The sequence below is a fragment of the Ictalurus punctatus genome, unplaced genomic scaffold (assembly GCF_001660625.3).
Source record: "Ictalurus punctatus breed USDA103 unplaced genomic scaffold, Coco_2.0 Super-Scaffold_100046, whole genome shotgun sequence".
Classification (NCBI taxonomy): Eukaryota; Metazoa; Chordata; class Actinopteri; order Siluriformes; family Ictaluridae; genus Ictalurus; species Ictalurus punctatus.
The window spans coordinates 458,544-477,928 of record NW_026521087.1 but is presented as its reverse complement, the minus strand read 5'-3'; the positions used below and the strand labels follow the sequence as shown (position 1 = coordinate 477,928).

The following is a 19,385-nucleotide window of genomic DNA, read 5'->3' as shown; positions in this document are numbered from 1 at the left end:
CTCCCCACAAGGTCTGTAGGTTTGTGCTGTGTTTGTATGTGTGATCTGAGCGCCATCCGGTGGACAGACGACATTTTTATTTGATACTCGCGCCATTTTTGCGTTGAGTATGGGCGCAACCAAGTGTATAATTGGAGGGGGGCACTCACCCATTTTCCTTAACAAACGGAAATATATTAAAAACGAGTAGACGTAAATAAATAGAATAGATGAAAAGACAGATCAGTTTGCAAGGTTCATTAAAGGGGGACATATAGAAAACATTTTCTACTGTATATTGGGAGGGAAAGATTGGTATTACCTCAACATTGGCGGGGACACGCCCCCCCCAAAAGAATACGTGGTTACGCCCATGGTTGTAGGAGACACATTTTTCCTCAGGAGTCACAGTAAGGATGTTTAAATATGATTATAATATTTATGTTTATAATTGAGTTCTTGTTTGCCAATCAACAAATCAAGTTGTTGTTCAACAAGTAATTTTAATCTTAAATTGTAATAGTAATTCTTAACTTGTAATTTGTACCCTCGGTTTTTATAAATCTGCACCCTCCGGTTTTTTTTTTCGCAAATCTGTTCCCTCAAGGTTTTTTTAATTATTTATTTTTATTTTTATTTATTTACAGATTTTTACCAAATCTGTTCCCCCAGGTTTTTTTTTAACAAATCCGTTCCCTCCGTTTTTATAAATCTGTTCCCTCAGTTTTTATAAATCTGTTCCCTCAGTTTTTATAAATCTGTTCCCTCAGTTTTTATAAATCCGTTCCCTCAGTTTTTATAAATCTGTTCCCTCAGTTTTTATAAATCTGTTCCCTCAGTTTTTATAAATCCGTTCCCTCCGTTTTTATAAATCCGTTCCCTCAGTTTTTATAAATCTGTTCCCTCCGTTTTTATAAATCTGTTCCCTCCGTTTTTATAAATCCGTTCCCTCCGTTTTTATAAATCTGCTCCCTCAGTTTTTATAAATCTGTTCCCTCAGTTTTTATTAATCTGTTCGCCATTTTCTAATAGTATTCTATGTTGTTCTAGACACAGCAGACACGGGGTTTTCTTTCTTCAATTTTAACTTTTCTCAGGAGTTTAAGGTAAGGATGTTTAAGCGAAATATAATTATAATATTTATGTTTATAATTGTGTTCTTGTTTTTAAACGAATGTTAATTAACTACTTTGTAGTAAGCATCGAGCAGATGCCAGCCAGTTTTAGTCAGATAATTAGCTATTGCTCCCTAATCTAAATGATAATAATCGAAGAAAATTTTTGTTCAACAAGTTTTGTAATCCGCGCGCGCGTTAAAGTTGGTTTATATCGGACATTCGCTGTACATTCAAGCTTCTCTATTTCTCATAGAATAAACACACAAAAAAGGACACAATGTGTATTGTCTTAATAATGTGTATTGAGTGGACATATAACCAATACAAATGAATATATTTTTTAATCTTCTGCCGTTAAAGCTCGAGGAAGCGGGCTTTGGGAAACGCAGGTTATCTGCGTGAAGTTAACCCCCCACCCCCACCCTACTCACACACACCCCTAAACGCAAAACTTCGGCAGAATACATACATGTTTCATACAACTAGTTTTAAACATCCACAATGGTCCGAGAGTTGAGTATTAGACCTGTACCTGAGCATTTTGCTTATAAATATATACTCTCTATCTGAAAACATTCAAACCCCTGTCAGAAATTAAGCTTAGTTTTCAGACATTAATGCTAGTGTACAATACATCTAATGTATTAATGTAAGGAGTTAAGTTTTTTCTTCATATGATGTGTATGTGATGTAATTGACTTAACAAATCTCTACAGCATGATGATTCATGATAAATAATCGAGATCTCAATATTGATCAAAATAATCAGGATTATCATTTTGGCCATAATCGTGCAGCCCTACCACACACACACACACACACACACACACACATACATATATATATATATATATATATATATATATATATATATATATATATATATACACACACACACACACACATACAAACTCGTATGTGTGTGTATGTGGAAACTTGTGACTCGTGAATGACTTAAATGACTCAGTGAATTAAGATTTAAGCCAAAATGATTTTACTTGTGAAATTGAATTACTGTGAACTATCAAACATCCTTTGATGCGAATAATGGACCTTTAAACACTTAAACAAGCCACTATCTGTCTTCAAACCAAGACTTGAGTGCAACCATCAAGCCCAACATGACAGATTATTAATTAGATACACTTTGTTAGTGTTTAGTGGTATTGCCTGTTCATTGATTGAACTTGGGGTAGCCTTCCACAAGCTTCTCATGATTTGCTGTAATTTGTGCTCATTCCTCCAGACAGAACTGTTTTGAGGGCCTCATTGCTCAGACATGCTTTTTCACTTCAGTCCACAAATTTTCTTTGGGAGTCAGGTCAGGGTGTTTCTGATGGCCACTCGAGTAGATTTACTTTGTTGTCTTTAAGCCATTTTGTTACAACTTTGGAGGTATGCTTAGGAACATTGCCTTGCTTTACATTTTATTTTTCCCCAATAACCTGTGTTCAATTCCCCTTACTCGCCCTACTAGGCCAAAACCAGTGTGCACTTGCAGCACGAGGAGACGAGTGTGTAGTAGGGTGTTGTTTTTTTTAAACTACTATATTTTCTATAGTTGCTATCTAAAATGACCTTTAATACAGAGGAGGTGGACTATGGGGAGGTACAATACCAGTACCCTGATACTAACATAACATAGAGGTTCTCTTTTTTTTTTTTGGTATACAGACAATGCTAATGTTTCCTCTTCGTTACTTGACAAAGTTATTATTTTAGCTGTCGAACACAGTATATTAGAGTTGGAATGAAAGAATGAATATGGATATTATTTTATTTCCACTCCAATATACTGTGGTAAAAATATATATTTTTAAAAACAATAACTTTGCCAATGTCCAAATATTTATGAACCTGACTGTATCTGCTGGGTCTGCAAAAATAATGTAATTAATAAAATAAAAATAAAATAAAAAACAGCTCGGATGGTCATTGTGCATGTTTTTTCTAGTCCAGCCAACTTTTCTGATTTTTATGGAATTAATGAATGAATTTTTATTATTAATATTTTCATGTTTTTTTCATACATCTTGCAATGTGCTTTTGGACACATTAGTGATGGAACCTGGAGTCACTGGGTGTTTCGGGTCTTTAATCCTAAGACTCCCTGGACCTGGCCTATGTCCAAATTGCTGATAACCCTCCAGAGCCTTCTTGAAGCTCTCTCAGCAGCCTCTGTGGTGTTCCTGATAGTTCTTTTCATTTGTTGTCCTGTGATGTTAAGATGCTTTAAGGTGTGGTAGAGAGACAGGCTGGAAAAGCCTCTCCACAACAGGATCCTCATAATAATAATAATAATAATAATAATAATAACAACAATAATAACAATAACAACAACTATCATATGCATGGAGTTTGCATGCTCTCCCCATGCTTCGGGGGTTTCCTTCAGGTGATCTGGTTTCCTCCCCAATTCAAAGACATGTGTTGTAGGATGATTGGCATTTCCAAATTATTCGTAGTGTGTGAATGTGTGTGAGTGTGTGTGCAATTGTGCCCTGCAACAGGTTGGCACCCTATCCAGGGCTGTCCCCTGTCTTGTGCCCCAAGTCCCCTGGGATAGGCTCCACGCTCCCCCACGACCCTGTGTAGGATACGCGGTACAGAAAATGGATGGCTGGATGGATGGATGTCCCAAATCAATGTCACTGCTACAGCAAAATCATAGAACTTTGGGGAAATTAAACTTATGGCAGAAAATTCTACTGAGCTTCGTGCCACTGCAACATTATTATTTTTTTTAAACTTATGGCTCAATACTAAACCTACCAAAAGTTTTTCACTCCCATTTTCTCTCTGCCAGATCATTTAATAAATAAGCTAAAAATCTACAACAGAAACAGAAAGCAAAGTTAAAACCAATAATTTATTTTCAAAGGTTATGTAAACATCTCAAAATATACTGTACCTCTGTTAAACACTGCACAATAATCAGTAGGAATAAGTGGAACTAAATCTTATACAAACTGTACATGAACATGGTCAGAAAGATTCCAACAGGAATTTGAAATGTGAACCTTCGATTAAAACTGGAGTACGTGAGTGAGGGGTGCGCTGCTGTTACCTGTAGTCCAGCAGTGTAGTGAGTGTGGTTTGTTTGGAATGGTTTGAGTTTTGGATAGATCAAGCTAAATAAAACACTTTATACACATGGGTAATAATGTCTGTTTTTATATTATTTAAGGTTTTATGCTAAACATAATCCAAAATGATGTACAATTAAAGGTTAGTATAATTAGCCTACACTGAACAAGTTAAGTGATATATGTGCACACATACTAATCATGGGTCCAAATATTGCTAAATTTGGCTGAATTATAAAAGCCATTAGTCGTACTGAATGAAGAGTCGTTTGGGAGTTTATTGCTGAGCCAAATGAACTGACTCACTGAAAAGAGCTGGAATAACCATCACTAATTTGTGTATCTTTGATTCCTGTATGTGTCTATAAATCTTTACGTGCCCTGATGTTGCCATGCCAACTGGTCACTCACGTCACGAGTGCAATGAACTCAAAGCAAAAAATAAATAAATACATAATAATAATAATAATAATAATAATAATAATAATAATGTAACTGCTGTTTTACTAAGTTGAGCAGTGTAAGTGTGAGTTCTTTTGGCGTGAGGTATTCGTGTTGCACAGTGATGAATAATTTGCTGTATATTTCTCTTTAAACAGTGCCTATGTCCAGTGATGAATAATTAGTAAGATTTGATGGTAATATTAGTCTACACTTATTTTCAAACTTTTTGTAACATGTTTTCTGTCTATTCCAGATGTGTTGAGTCCTTCACATTAGAATAAGATGAATAGTTGATGTTGAATTAGGATTTGCATGGATGACATGTGTCTGGATCGGACAGTGTTGCATGTTACGTGGTGGTTTCTTTTGCTGTTGATGTGACCTGTTGTTGTGCTGATGTGGGTCTCACTGCAGTGACATGTTTATTAGTTTAGTTCAGTTACAGTCTCTTTGCAGCAGTGTAGTTTGAGAGACTTGTTTCTTTACTGAACCGTAGACTGTTGAATAGAATAAAGTAATGTGTGAATATACAAATATATATTATATGCGGTGTGCTATGGACATGTAATACAATGTATACGAAACACAAGTCTCAATATTTAAATAAGACAGTGCAATGGTCACAAACACGTGGAATGGAGCGTATACTGCACAATCTGTGAGTGAATTGAAAGTCTTTATACTGTGGCTGTAATTGTGCTGTGAATTTAATGCAGGTGTGTGATCTGGGATTTGCAGTACATGGCAGAGATGTTTGTGGCCCGCAGTGCAGGATGGGAAATGTAGTTCGTGACATGAGTAGACTTAACACCAACTTTATAGGATCAAATACAGTTTAAATGAAATGGATACATTTATAATGGAACGTTTTTACGCCTTTCACAAATGGCGCTCAGCGAAGGAAACAAATTTGTATTAAATTGAAACCAAGCTCATAGATGATCAATTTTGTTAGACTAGTTAAATACACATACGCATTACTCATGATTAGAGATATTTACAGAAAGTGAAGGAAGTTTAAATGTCATGTATGAAGGGTCTGAGTGATATTTTGAGTGTGGTGCAGTTGTAAGTTAATAAGGGACAAAGGGGTGCGTGCACGTCTACCCTTTAAACTAAACACTATTGTTGTACACAGTAAAAAACAAATTCAATAGGATGTTTTGAATAAAAATTAGTGGGATAAAAGAGACTAGAGAACTGTAAATACATGTCTAGATCTCAACCTCATTTACTCTATTTTAGTTCTGTATTATTGGGATTATCACTCGTTAGCACAGATGGGATATTAACATGTTAGATTAGTGTACATCACAAATAGTCCTAGACTAAAGGATTTTGTTTTTTTATTCACCAGAAGGATATTAAGAAAGGAATTCAGGAAGGGAGAAGAATGAATCTTTGTTGTATTTTGTTGTATTTTTGCAGACAACAGACTAGAACTCTTTGACAGATTAACTAAACATGAGAGTAGAAGACCCCTTTATGAGAGGGGGTATTCCAACAAATGATATTTGATTAGAGATTACACGAAGATGAGAGAACTGAAGGGATGGGAGATTAAATCAAGTATTACAAGAAAAGCAGGGAATTAGCCATCACCTGTGGAAAGAGCCATTTTATTTATTTATTTATTTATTTAGCCTTTATTTAACCCGAATAGCCTCTCTGAGATTACCTCAATAATTTTTAAATGATTTAATAGACCAATTTAATCTATTTAATCTATGCAGCAATATTTCATGATCCACTGTGTCAAGCCTTTGATAAAACAGTAAACAGGGAAGTGCAGTAATCACCTTTATCTAGAGATTACACAATATTGTAAAATAGTAAACTAATATATTTATCTTTCATATCAATTCTGTATTTTATTCTTCATATACACATTACAAAAAATTTGTACAAATCTAATCAGCCCCTTTGATCAATGCCAAATATCTTAGTTCTGAAAATCTTTTCAGCTTGCTTTAGGTAGAGTTTCAATTTTCAGTCTCAGTCGGACCTGTACAGAGTGCACCTTCTCCTGAACTCTTGTCCCCGACAGCAGAGCCACTTATTGGCAACTAAATCAAAGATTAAAAGAAATATTACAAAAGATTTATGAAGTTGCTTGGATATCAGTGAGCACTGATTTTGTTTCCAATTTTCAGTAAAATTGAGTACATTAATAAAAATAACCAAATACGCCAAGCATTTTCTGCAGAGGTGCTTACTGGAAATTTACCCCACGTACTGCCCACAAAAACTGGGCATTCAGCATGCAAAGTTCTGGTATCCGCTTCTCCACTCTTTAGTAGGTTGAATCAAATCCCTGCCGAACCCTGTAGAATAAGTGAAGTGAGAGCCATGTGCCTCATGATCATATTCAAATGTAGAAATGATTACTAGGTTCACTAACACTTTTTGGTGGAAGTGCAACACCAACATCAGGAAACACAGCTTCAAAATCAAGTTCATCACTCATCTGAGACAGAACAGTCAATTTTTGAATGATATTGAGATAATGAGGAACAGTATGGGTGTAACGTAAAATACACTGAATGTCATGCATTACACGGTGGTGTAGTGACATTGGAGGCAGAACAGAGAGACAGAGTGGTGAGGCCATGAGCTGTAATGGTATCTTCTGCAGAGCAGAGGAGTAGGGGATATCCTCAGTGGAACCACGCAGTGGAGTAATGACCTCAGCTGAGTAAGGAAGCAGAGCAACCAAAGTGGAGCAGGGAGGGTGGGAGATGATTTTACCTAGGTTGTGAGCCCCGTCCTCAAAGAATTTCCTGAGGGGGCACCTGGCATTTGAGTGGCTCTGACCCAACTTCCCTTCCCCAGTAGTTCCCACATGAGGCAAATTTTCTCCCCACTACAAAGGTATGACAAAAAGTGGCCTCAAAGTCTGGCTTTAAGCATCCGGTCTGGCAAGTGCAGGCAATCCCAGTTAATCAGCCTGGAGTATTCTGGGTAACTGAGTTCCCCCACATGGCAACTCTTGCTGTGCACTGCTGCTGTCTTCTGCTGACTGTGCGAGGTGTAGCACAGCCTCTTACACCTCACTTGTGCCTTAATACGTCTTAAAATGCTACAAGCAACATAGAATTAAAACAAATGCTTCATTTCTCCATATGTGCCATGATATGGCAATGACAATTCCATGGATACAGCATTCCCTTTTAGCGAAACACAACACGAGTTTTAATGCATTAAAAAGCTCTTTTTGTTGGAAAGAAACAGAATGGTAATGAGTGACACATCATGTGTAAGTGAGTTCTTAAAGAGCCGGACACTGCCAGTACCAGCAGTGTGATCCTGACTCCAAGACAGGAGTCAACATGGGAAAGGCACAAATAATATTGTCTTCATTTTAATTGGACAACAATGCATTCAGTCATGTCTAGAAACTTAACAAATGTTTTCAGTATTTAGGATATATAAAAATGAAGGTATTTTGAAGATCATGATTTCTTTTGCAAACGGATTAGGCTTAGATGGTTTAAGACTTTATTAAAGTTATGAAACTATAATGAATTTTATGCATAGTGGACCAATTGAACTATTTATACAGAGATTTTAAACTATGAAAGGTTTACCTGAAAGGATTTGTTATCATGTGGCTCCCTCTGGTGGACAACATTAGTGTTATGGCCTTCTTTTCTCATTCTCATTGATATAAATGGCTGATATTTTAAAAAAATTGTTGTTGGCACTCAGAGCACCAGAAATCCATGAAACATGACATGCTTATTCTATGTCTTGTTGTCCATGTATACCACATTTTGTGACGTTTGAATATTGTGTTTAGAAGCCCAATTAGTCATAATGGTCCACACCCAGAATCAGCCTGTATCTCATTTATCTTTGATAAATGAAGTGTGGGAAGAGTTTTACTTTTAAGCAACTTGCACCAGTTTCTACAACCCCTTACATTTTGTGGAGAATTTTGGATACAAACATAACTTTGTGCTCGTGCATCACTGTCGTGCTTCCCTGCTCCACAAACCCCAGTTTGTAAAGTTTAATCTTCTCCGTGGTTTAATATAAAATGTGCCCCTGCCTTAGAGGACTTGGAGGTTGCACACTTTCTTCCTCTGTCACTTGATGATTACTCCTCCGTCTGATGTCTGATGGTGACTGAAGTCCTTTTGGGAATAAAAGGTAACGTTGACGTAAACAGTAAACTGAAGAAAGTCATTGTCGGTGACCCTGGGTATCTGCTAAAGCTAGCGGCATTACATTACATGTGTATGATGTCATGCACCACTACTGCGTTCCATTTGAGATGATATTACCTTTCTAAAATTCATACACTTGACCAGTGATTCTCAACATTTTGTGCGCTCTGGAACCCTAGCCTATTTTGAACAATCCACAAGGACCCCCTCGCTCCACAACAATTATAGTCATTTATATATATGTTGCTTTATTTTATTAATATTCAACATTAATAATGTTAACATTGGACATTTAAAATTGAATCAAAACATTTCAATGTTTTATTTTTTACATTTTATTGTTGGTGTGACATATAATTTGACTCTTAGAATTATATTTTGTTTATTTATTTGTTTATCCATCAATGCAACACTTGACCTTCTCTACCACTCAGGTTTTTGCAAATTATCATTTCATTTGTAAATAAATTTAAAGTAAATTCCATCAATGAACAATTGTGATATTTGTGACTGCTCGCAAATAAACAAATTGGTTAATTGTAAAACATCTCATTTGAATGTTTTGATCCTTTTATATATATATATATATATATAATCAAACTTTCCCAAGGACCCCCTGCAATTACACAACTGACCACTAGGGGACCCCTATTGCACTAGACGGGAGAGTAGTGCGTAGTGTAAGTACATGGTGTAAGTGTACAGTACTTCATTTAGGACACTACTTTAATATTTACTCTCCGAAGCGTGTTTTCAGTACAGAAGTAATGTAATGAGTAAACGCACCGTGCAGACCAACTAATCGAAAATGAGATTCGTTTCCAACGATTTTCATAATCGATTATTATCGATTAGTTGTTGCAGCTCTAAATATAATATAACATTTGCAATCACTGTGATGGAGAAAATATGGAATGCAAAGTGCAATCTTTTTTATTGATCTATTTATTTATATCCCTATTCCATTCATTTCTACTGTTTAGTCATCTGGTGGGCGTGGCTGAGTGCGCAGGTGCGTCATTCAAACCGAGCGAGATGACTGTTGAGAATCAGACAGCGCGAGACAGCTCCTTTCAGCTAAATTGAGGTACTTCTGTTGGTTGTATGAATAAAACACTTATCACAATTCTGATTAGCGTAGATTTACTACAGGTGCATTATTATTAGACACAACATCTGGACTGCTTTAGGGTTTATTTATGAAAGTGATCATGAAACAAGTGGCAGTAGTGATGACACTCATTTTGAGCCAGGTCCCTTTCCCCAAGACCAAAAGATTGCCAGACTTTTTATCTTGAAGTTTCATTTCAGAAATGGATTGAATTCATGCCCGAAACAATTCAGTACAAAAACAAGTTCTCTGAAAACACAAAAAAGGGAATACACAATTCTGAAGTGTAGCATCTGGACACATGTGATAAATCATCACATTTGGGAAGAAGTGAAAAGCCCCTGCACATTTGTCTTTAAAAGAGCCAAGGTCTATCCATCAGCCACAGAGAAATTCATAGAAATTAGAGGCAACTGTGAGGAATGTCATGGCCACATTCACATAAAATGTGACGGAGAGCCTGAAATGAACCGCCTAATGGTGCTCAAGTGCTTAATTAAAAACTCTGACTCCCTGCACACTGGCTGTTCGAAGCCTGCGATGTCTGGTAACTTGCCTGTGCAGATAGCCAAAGAACTGTGTGAGGAAAGAATGGAACCCTGTTTATGACAACGTGGCAATTTTTCGGAGCACACTTGGTAGTGTGCGGAAGCATCGGCACGTCCCTAATAGCAAGTGCATATAGCTGAAACATTCTGTACTATTTTAACATGTTATTTATTCCACCGTGGCAGTTGTTCAGAGCACATTTGTAAGCATGCGAAAGTATCGGAACGTCCTTAAATAGCAAGAGAACACAGCTGAAACATTGTAATTTAAGTATGTAATTTATTCCACCATAGTAGCTATTAAGGGCACATTTATAAGCGTTTAAACGTCCCTAATAGGCAGTGCATGCCGTTTTTTTGCTGCAGGGTGGTTCCTATTAGGTCTGCTAATGGGACCGCCCTCCTGATTGGCTGAATATAAAGGCACCCGCTCTAGCGGCGCTGCTTGCAGAACAGCAAGATGTCACGGAGGAGAGCGTGTCCAGTTTGTCGGCGTTTCTACACCAACGTGCAGGCTCATCTCGCCCAGATTCATCAGCAGGGTCCAGAGGAACGCGGGCTTCACCTGGCGGCGGCGAGCGGGTGATATGCGGATCCTCTGGACTGCCCGGTGTCTGCATGCAGCAGGAAAGGTTTCCGCCGGCTAGACTGCCACCTGTTCGACCTTCACCAGCTCGCCGGGGACACGGTCAGGAAGTTACTACTCGGCGCCAAAATAAAGCTGCTCAACAACAACTGCAAGCTTTCGGTGAGGCGAAGAAATCTAAAAGTTGCAAATGTTCTCAACTGATCGAAAAAGTAGCAAAACTCTCCGCAGAATTTGAGCGGCTGTCAGCACTAGTAGCCCGGCATGTCCCCGGCCGCCTGCCCAACCCCCTTTTTTTTTTTTCCAGAGCCAATGTTAAGTGTACACGGCTCGGCTTGACAGGCCTCAGAGATGTCCCCAAAGCCACGGCCAACAGCAAGCAGGAGAGGAGACACGTCGAGCACTTCCTTCACTTTGTGGGCCAACACGGACAGTCCCCTGGCAGCCCACCTGAAGTACATTGACAATGTCTCGAGAGTCCTTGAATGGATGAAATCATTGTGCCAGCGGTAGAAGGTCACTACGGCCAAGTTATTTCTGACGCGCGTTTCCAAGTTCCTCCATTAACTCGATGAGAGACTGACCGAGGGCCGAGTTGGCTCCACGAGGTTGTCGAGTCTCCAAAGACTGCTGCAGTGGGAGTGCAGACATCTGTCCGGTCGAGTCGTGCTCCACAGGCAAGGCGTGCGAGCGGAGAAGAGCGTGGGAGTACTTACGGCTCCTGCACGGCAAACTGTCGGACGCTGTCCCTGCTTCGCTGATCTGAAGGCTCGTCCAGCAGACCCGGACATGCTCAACCATTGCATCGGGCTGCTGTGTGCTCACTTCTTTTCGGTCAGCGGACACAGGACCGGAGTCCTGCAGAACCTCACGACTGAGGAGTTTGAGAACCTCGAGAAGGCTGACGGCGGTCTCTTTCTGATCAATGTAAGTAACTTCTGTGTATTTCACTTTTATTTCCAGGGGCTGCTGTGTTGTACATGGGGGTGTTGAATATTTTTCATTCATTGTCCCTTTCTCCCAGGTGAAGCAGCACAAACCTGCCTCCGCTTTCGGACTCGCTAAGCTGGCCGTCACCAAGCTGGAGCTGAAGTGGCTGAAAGCTTTCTGCCGCCTGAGGAAGCATATGCCGGGATATGAGACTTCTGTGGGGTGGCTTTTCTTTTCTGGCACACAGGCCAGGATTTCTGCGCATGTCGCACAGCCGAAATTTCCTCTTTTTTTTTTTTTTTTTTAAGTACATGGACGGAGCTCCGGGCAGAGGGCGAAGAGAGCGTCCAGACTCGTGAGCTCCAGAATGATCACCGCTGAATTTTTTCCTCGTTGATTATAATGGTTTATGCGTTCCTAGTCAGGGCAAGCTACTGTTTGTTGCACCTCTTCCATCCTCCTCCACGGTCTGAAGCCAGCTGCAGCCACCTTTTCATCACCGTCACAATCTCAGCACTTGTTGCCCTTGATGTTAACGGGTTCTTTCGGACAGCATCTAATGAACATGAGGCAAAACAGTTGACAACTTCTGCAATTCGAGACACGCTAAAAAGGCTATTTATACTTCTACGTCAGACCTTTGCGTTGCCTGATGTGCACCTCTAAAAAACTGTAATAACGTCTGTGTATGCAGACAACAGTTGTGATTGGTCCTTTGTGCAAACAGAGACCCTCCCCGGGGATGATAAATATATCTGCAGTAATTTCATATTCACTGAGAATAAATGTAATGAAGCAGATTGCTTGTAGCTTATAATAAAAATGCTGAGGCTTATTACACACTTATTCAAGTTACAGTTAAATAATGAATATGGGCTTAAAGTGCAGTCCCTCATCTTTAATTTAAATGTATTCACATCCACATTGGAGGAATGGTTTAGGAATTACAGCTCTTTAATATGTAGCCCCTTCTTTTTCAAGGGACCAAAAGTAATTGGCCATTTTACTGAAAATCTGTTTCATGGACAGGTGTGGGCTGTTCCTTCACTGTTTCATCAGTTAAGCACAGGGTAGCTGCAGGTATCAGCACTTACATTATTGGAAATTTCTTGACTATGATATTAAAAAGTATTAGATTTGAAGACCTGCACATCACTTCAGTCTTGCTACACGATACATCAGCTATAATGGATTGTGTTCATGCATATACATCCATTCCTGGGTTTAAGTAAACTACAGCAGGGTAAACTTCTATAGAGGTAGATGGGAGACCAGAGCAAATATCCTGTTTGCATTACCATTTGCTCCAACAGTGAAAGAAAAATCCAGTATTTCCTTTCCATGACTTTCCAGGAAAGGAGAAATCTAGAGAGATAAGACTTTAAGGACCTGCAGGCAGCCTGTAAGTAGATAAAAGGTCTGGAGTTGATTCCAGGTGTGGCATTCACATTTGGAAGCTGTTGTTGTGAACACACAGCATGCGGTCAAAGGAGCTCTCAATGCAAGTGAAACAGGCCATCCTTAGGCTGTTAAAAAAAAAAAAAAAGATCCATCAGAGAGATAGCAGGAACATTAGGAGTGACCAAATCAACAGTTTGGTACAGTCTGAGAAAAAAAGAACACACTGGTGAGCTCTGCAACAGAAAGGCCTGGATGTCCACGGAAAACACAAGTGGTGGATGATCGTAGGATCCTTTCCATGGTAAAGAAAAACTCCACAACACCAGCCAAGTGAAGAACACTCTCCAGGAGGCAGGCGTATCATTATCCAAGTCTCCCATGAAGAGACGACTTCACAAGAACAAATACAGAGTTCACCACAAGGTGCAAACCATTCATAAGCCTCAAGAACAGAATGGCCAGATTAGATTTTGCCAAAAAAAACATCTAAACAAGCCAGACCAAGCATTCTTTGGGCAGATGAAACTAAGATCAAACTGTACCAGAATGATTGGAACAGCTCGTGATCCAAAGCATACCTCATCATCTGTAAAACACGGTGGAGGTAGTGTGATGGCATGGGCATGCATGGCTTCCAATGGCACTGGGTCACTAGTATTTATTGGTGATGTGACAGAAGATCAAAGCAAGTGTATGTGAATATATTGTCTGCTCAGATTCAGCCAAATTCAGTGAAATTAATTGGACGGCTCTTCACTTTACAGTTGGACAGTGACCCAAAACATACTGCAAAAGCAACCCAGGAGTTTTTTAAAACAAAGAAGTGGAACATTCTGCAATTGACAAGTCAGTCACCTGATCTCAACCCGATCGAGCATGCATTTCACACGCTGAAGACAAAATTCAAGGCAGAAAGAAGCACGAACATACAACACCTGAAGTCAGCTGCAGTAAAGGCCTAGCAGAGCATCACAAAGGAGGAAACCCAGCATTTGGTGATGTCTGTGGGTTCCAGACTTCAAGCAGTCATTGCCTGCAAAGTATTCTTGACAAAGTATTAAAAATGAACATTTTATTTATGATTATGTTCATCTGTCCAATTACATTTGAGCCCCTTAAATAAGGGAACTGTGTATAAAAATGGTTGCAATTCCTAAACGTTTCATATGATATTTTTGTTCAACCCCTTGAATTAAAGCTGAAAGTTGCTGGCCCAAATTTAGCCTATTACCCAAAGACACTTAAAGTTCAACATAGAAGCAAATACTCACACCTCTAAACCCAGTTGGAGATAGAAAAAAAAAAAGACACCAGCCGTAAGTGAGAAGAAGCAAGGGTCCAGATTTTATTTCCACCTCACGAGATCCACAATGATGAGAATTCTCAGAAGTGATCTGACACCTGGAGCTCAAGCTCCAGTATTTATACTGTATTTACACAGTAGATAACCAATATATTTTAAAAAGACTATGATTTCAATACCAATAGGGTTAAAAAGAGCTTTAAAAAGAGCTACATTACCATGATGTTTAAAAAAAGGTTTATCAAATTTAACATGATGTTTTGAAAGAGGACTTTCTGACTACCATTAGGATTGAAAGTGGGAGAGAGAGAAAACAATTTTAGAGAGACCTTAGTCTCATGTTGTTATGTGTGTGTGCGTTGGGGCCTTTGTGTGTGTTATGTCTGCACGCCCGCCCTTGACTGTACGAGAGTGTGTGTGTTTCTCAGCCTGCCCTCCTCAGCTCTTATATTTCTCTGTGACTAATAAACCATAGTGTGTTACTCTTAAAGATCTTAAAGTGTGAATCCAACCAGTCCTGTGAATTTTCAATAAAATTACATATTACTCATACTAGGTCTCCCTCGTGTTTATTTCATGTCATTTTTATCCACAACAAAGTCTGCAGTTCAATTGCATCTCAGTTGTTTCATTTCAAATCCATTGTGGTGGCATACAGAGCCAAACGTATCCAAATAGTGTCACCGTCCAAATACTTGCTAGTTTTGGCCTACACCAACTTACTGGCACTGACTACAGGTGGCTGTAGAGGTCTTTCCACAGAAAGGTGTTTCTTGGAACCCAGATCTTGAAGGCTCTTGTGGAGCTGGTGAGGTTAAAAAAAAAAAAAAAAAAAGAATGTTGATTTATTTGTGATAAAATAGTTTTTAAAATAAATGTGTATTGCAATTTTTTAAAATTGTTTTTCAGGTTAGGGCACCCGAGCCAGCTAGTTAAGGTTTTTAGGACATGATATGTGTCATTTGTTCCAAATCCATGTCCGTGTCACATGTCTTAGATGTACGACCGATCAGTTTGCCTTGTAGCTTTTAAACACAACTATACACCAGCATGCACCAAAGTCTCGTTCAGCCACATTTGTGAAATCCGTAGCCCAGCGGCCCCAAAATGCAACTACCTTCCTTTACAACTATTCTATACATTTTTCCCTGTCAACAATCATAAACTATAGAAAATCCAAAACAGTTCACAAATTTTCAAGCACCACAGATACTGCTGACAAACTGAGACATACTTACTGACAATAACTTCAGGAGTAGGGGTCCGAGGAGTCCTTTGGTATCCGTGTAATAGACTCTATTGAGGCTGTTGTGGGTTTGGACGTTAAAATATCACATCAAATACATTAAATATCACACTAATTTTGACAATATGAATTTTTCAAATCTTTTGAATCAATCCTAACATTGATCGACAGCTTCTATTGCCCAGCGTCATAGTGCCCCAAAGACTTCTGGGATTTTCAAACTTGTGCACAGCTCACTATCCAATGCATCCTCAATATCAAGAATAATACATCTGGGAATTTTTATGTCCTCTGTATTTGCGTTCTTGAGCAGTGGACTTGAACTTCGGCAGTGGATGATGACGTTAAAGGAGTCCACAAGGACACAAAGGCTACATTCACACTGCAAGCCTCATTGCTCAATTCTAATTTTTAAAATGTGGCCAATGTCATATTTCAGCATGAACTGATCATGGTCTTAAACTGACCCGTATGCGCACAAAAAACAAACAAACAAACAAAAAAACACATCACCACAACACGCTGTCACATGTAAACATGGAGGCCACTGAAGTCATTTACAGAGTTGGGCCATGTTCAGCTGCAGTGTGATAAAGAACAACACATTGAGAAACAGATAAGCAGTCTTTGAAGACCTTAAATAGCTGGGTCGTGTGTGTTTAATTAGGGTTGGAGCTAAACTCTCCAGGACTGTGGATCTTGTTGGAGACCTCTGACCTATACCCTTCATTTCATATAGATTTGGGATGATACACTTACATTCACATGTGAAATCCTAATTAAACACACACGACCCAGCTACTTAAGGTCTTCAAAGACTATCTGTTTCTCAATGTGTTGTTCTGTATCACACTGCAGCTGAACATGGCCCAACTCTGTAAATGGCGTGGTTACTGGTCAGCATTTCTGTAAAGGATATTGAAGTCCCCTCTGTGGGTCGATCAAAATGATAGACTGGTGGAGGAGCAGGAAGACCTGTGGAATCTTGCTGTAAAGCATCATCTTCCTCAGAGTCCCTCAAAGAGGAGCTCAAAAGTCGAGTGCTTGGCCTTTAAAAGTCTTTTTTAAATAAAGTCATTTGTGACACTTCAGTGCACTTAGCAAATTATACAATGTTGAAGCCACTTTACTACGAGAAAGCAGAAAACATAGTACAAAAAATTTTACACCTACATTTTGCGCCTGGCATTTTTTTTGGGCTGGATCTTCTGCATCTGACTCATAGCTGTCTGTTCAATGAAAAAAAACAAAGATTAATAAAACTTAAATTGCTATAAACATTCCTAAGAATACATGGATCAGAGACATCCAACATTCCAGTGGTGAACACCTCTCTAATGTCCCAAGACACCTAGTCTAATTTCATGTCTAAATGACTTTAAAAATGCAGGAATTCAATAACTGAAAAATGAATTATTTTGATGCGGCAGTGCTGTATGTTATTCTCAATTACATTACCACTTTATGTGCAGTAAAGGCACTGCAACAAATCGGCCTTGATATGGTAGCCTCACATACGTCATCACATTTCCATTCAGCTCAATCATTTCAGGCTAGATGAGAGATTATCTACTAAATAGACCCCCATCTGAATTGAGTTTATGGGATAGTGAAAGAAAGGTTCCATTTGCTCATGTTCTCTGTAGATTACATACACCTTCTCCTGACATTGAAGAATATTCATTACTACACCAATACAGCCTCCAATTCTGACACAGTTATCTCCCATAGTTGAGAGATTAACTCTAGTGCTACCTAGAACAACCTCCTGGAACTGCTCAACTTTATTAAAATCTGGTGGAATTGGGCCATTTTCATGTTGTTTTTTCAAGACAATTTTCATATCCAAATCTTCAGCATTTAGCAAGAGTTCTTGAGGTGGATCCAATACTGTCAGACGGTGCCATAGCATCGAGGCAGCCAAGTTGTTTATCACTAGGACCCTGCTCCTATAGGACAGCTGTGATTGAATTCATCTCCATCTATTTAGCTTTTCTAGAACCTTATTGGTCAATCCATCCCAGTTCTTCTGCATATATCGATCTGTGCCAAAGAAGATCCCAAGTATTCTCAGTCCCTCCATGAACACTCCTGTGGGAGGTGAGGTATATTTTCCTCCTGCCATTGACCTAGAAGCAAGGCATCAGTTTTGTTCCAGTTTACACGTGCAGATGATGCGCTCTGAAAGACATCCAGGCCAGAAAACACGTGACTGATGTCATCCTCTGACCTGATTATCACCGTCAGATCATCAGCATATGCTGTGAGCTTGACTGTGGTCACATCAGATAAGTCAGGGCTTAACACTGAAAACCCTTGCAGATTTTCTCGCAGGTGTCTTAGCAGGGGCTCAATGGGGAGAGTACACAGCAGACCGGACAGGCTACAGCCTTGTGGAACACCTCTGCGCATGGAAAAGTTATTGTTAGTGTTCCGTTTATTTTCAGCATACTGTACACATCAGTGTACAGCAGCCTAATCCATGAGATGAAGCATCCACCAATGCCCAAAGCTGTTAGGGTCTTAAAAAGATAACCATGATCCACTCTGTCAAAAGCCTTCTCTTGACCTAGTGACACTAGTCCCATCTCTACCTTATATAGCTCTGTGAGGTGCAACAGGTCTCGCACCAGAAAAAGGTTGCTGAAGATTGAGCGTTCTGGGATGCAGTATGACTGGTCATCATGTAGTATTGTGGCTAAAAATCTTTTAAGGCGTTTTGTTAATGCCTTTGAAAAGATTTTATAATCTGTCCCAAGGAGGGAGACAGGACGCCAGTTCTTTAAGCTACCAAGGTCTCCTTTTTTGGGTAACAGGGTAATTACAGCTCTCCTACAGCTGAGGGGTAAGACTTTTGTTTCCATACATCTGAGTATGACAAAGTGCAGGTCTGGGCCAATCAAGGACCAGAATGTTTTATAAAATTCGGAGGTCAATCCATCCAGCCCCGGTGACTTTCCGTTTGACAGTTGTTGAGCAGCTGTACTGAGCTCTTCTAACAACAGTGATTTTTCAAGTTCGTTTCTCTCACACTCGCTCAGCTGTGGTAGTCCATTCAGAAGTTCTTCAGTTGCTTCAGGATCACATGGTTGACTATTGTACAGTTCCTCATAAAAAGATAGCGCTTGTTGAAGTTGAGGACGAGGTTCTCAAAAATAAAGAAGTTGAGGAAGTTTAGGAAGAGCCTTTCAAGCCTGAAGAAGTCTAGGAAGAGTCTCTCAAGACCAAAGTGTCATGATTCCCCCTTGAAGCAGCGTGCTCTAAGCGCGAATGCGCGAGCACCTGCTTTTCCGTTGTTGACCGTAGTGACATCTGGACACGTGTGTTTTGTTTATGTTTCTGTCATGTCTCCTCCCTGTTCTGTCATTGGCTGGGATTTCACATGGGTCTGTATTTCTCTCAGTTGCTAGCGGTTTAGACGCTGATCATGTCCACATATATACCGCGCGCCTCCCAGCACACGA

At 39.5% G+C, this 19,385-nt stretch overlaps 1 long non-coding RNA gene across 1 annotated transcript; it reads left to right on the top strand.

Annotated features, from left to right (window-relative positions):
* The first annotated feature begins 14 nt into the window (after positions 1 to 14).
* Positions 15 to 15,185, top strand: LOC128630062 (uncharacterized). Its single transcript, XR_008394298.1, has 5 exons — positions 15 to 389; positions 1,030 to 1,085; positions 9,780 to 9,883; positions 10,822 to 11,968; positions 12,066 to 15,185. It is a non-coding gene; the product is annotated as an uncharacterized LOC128630062 (long non-coding RNA).
* The last annotated feature ends 4,200 nt before the right edge of the window (positions 15,186 to 19,385 follow it).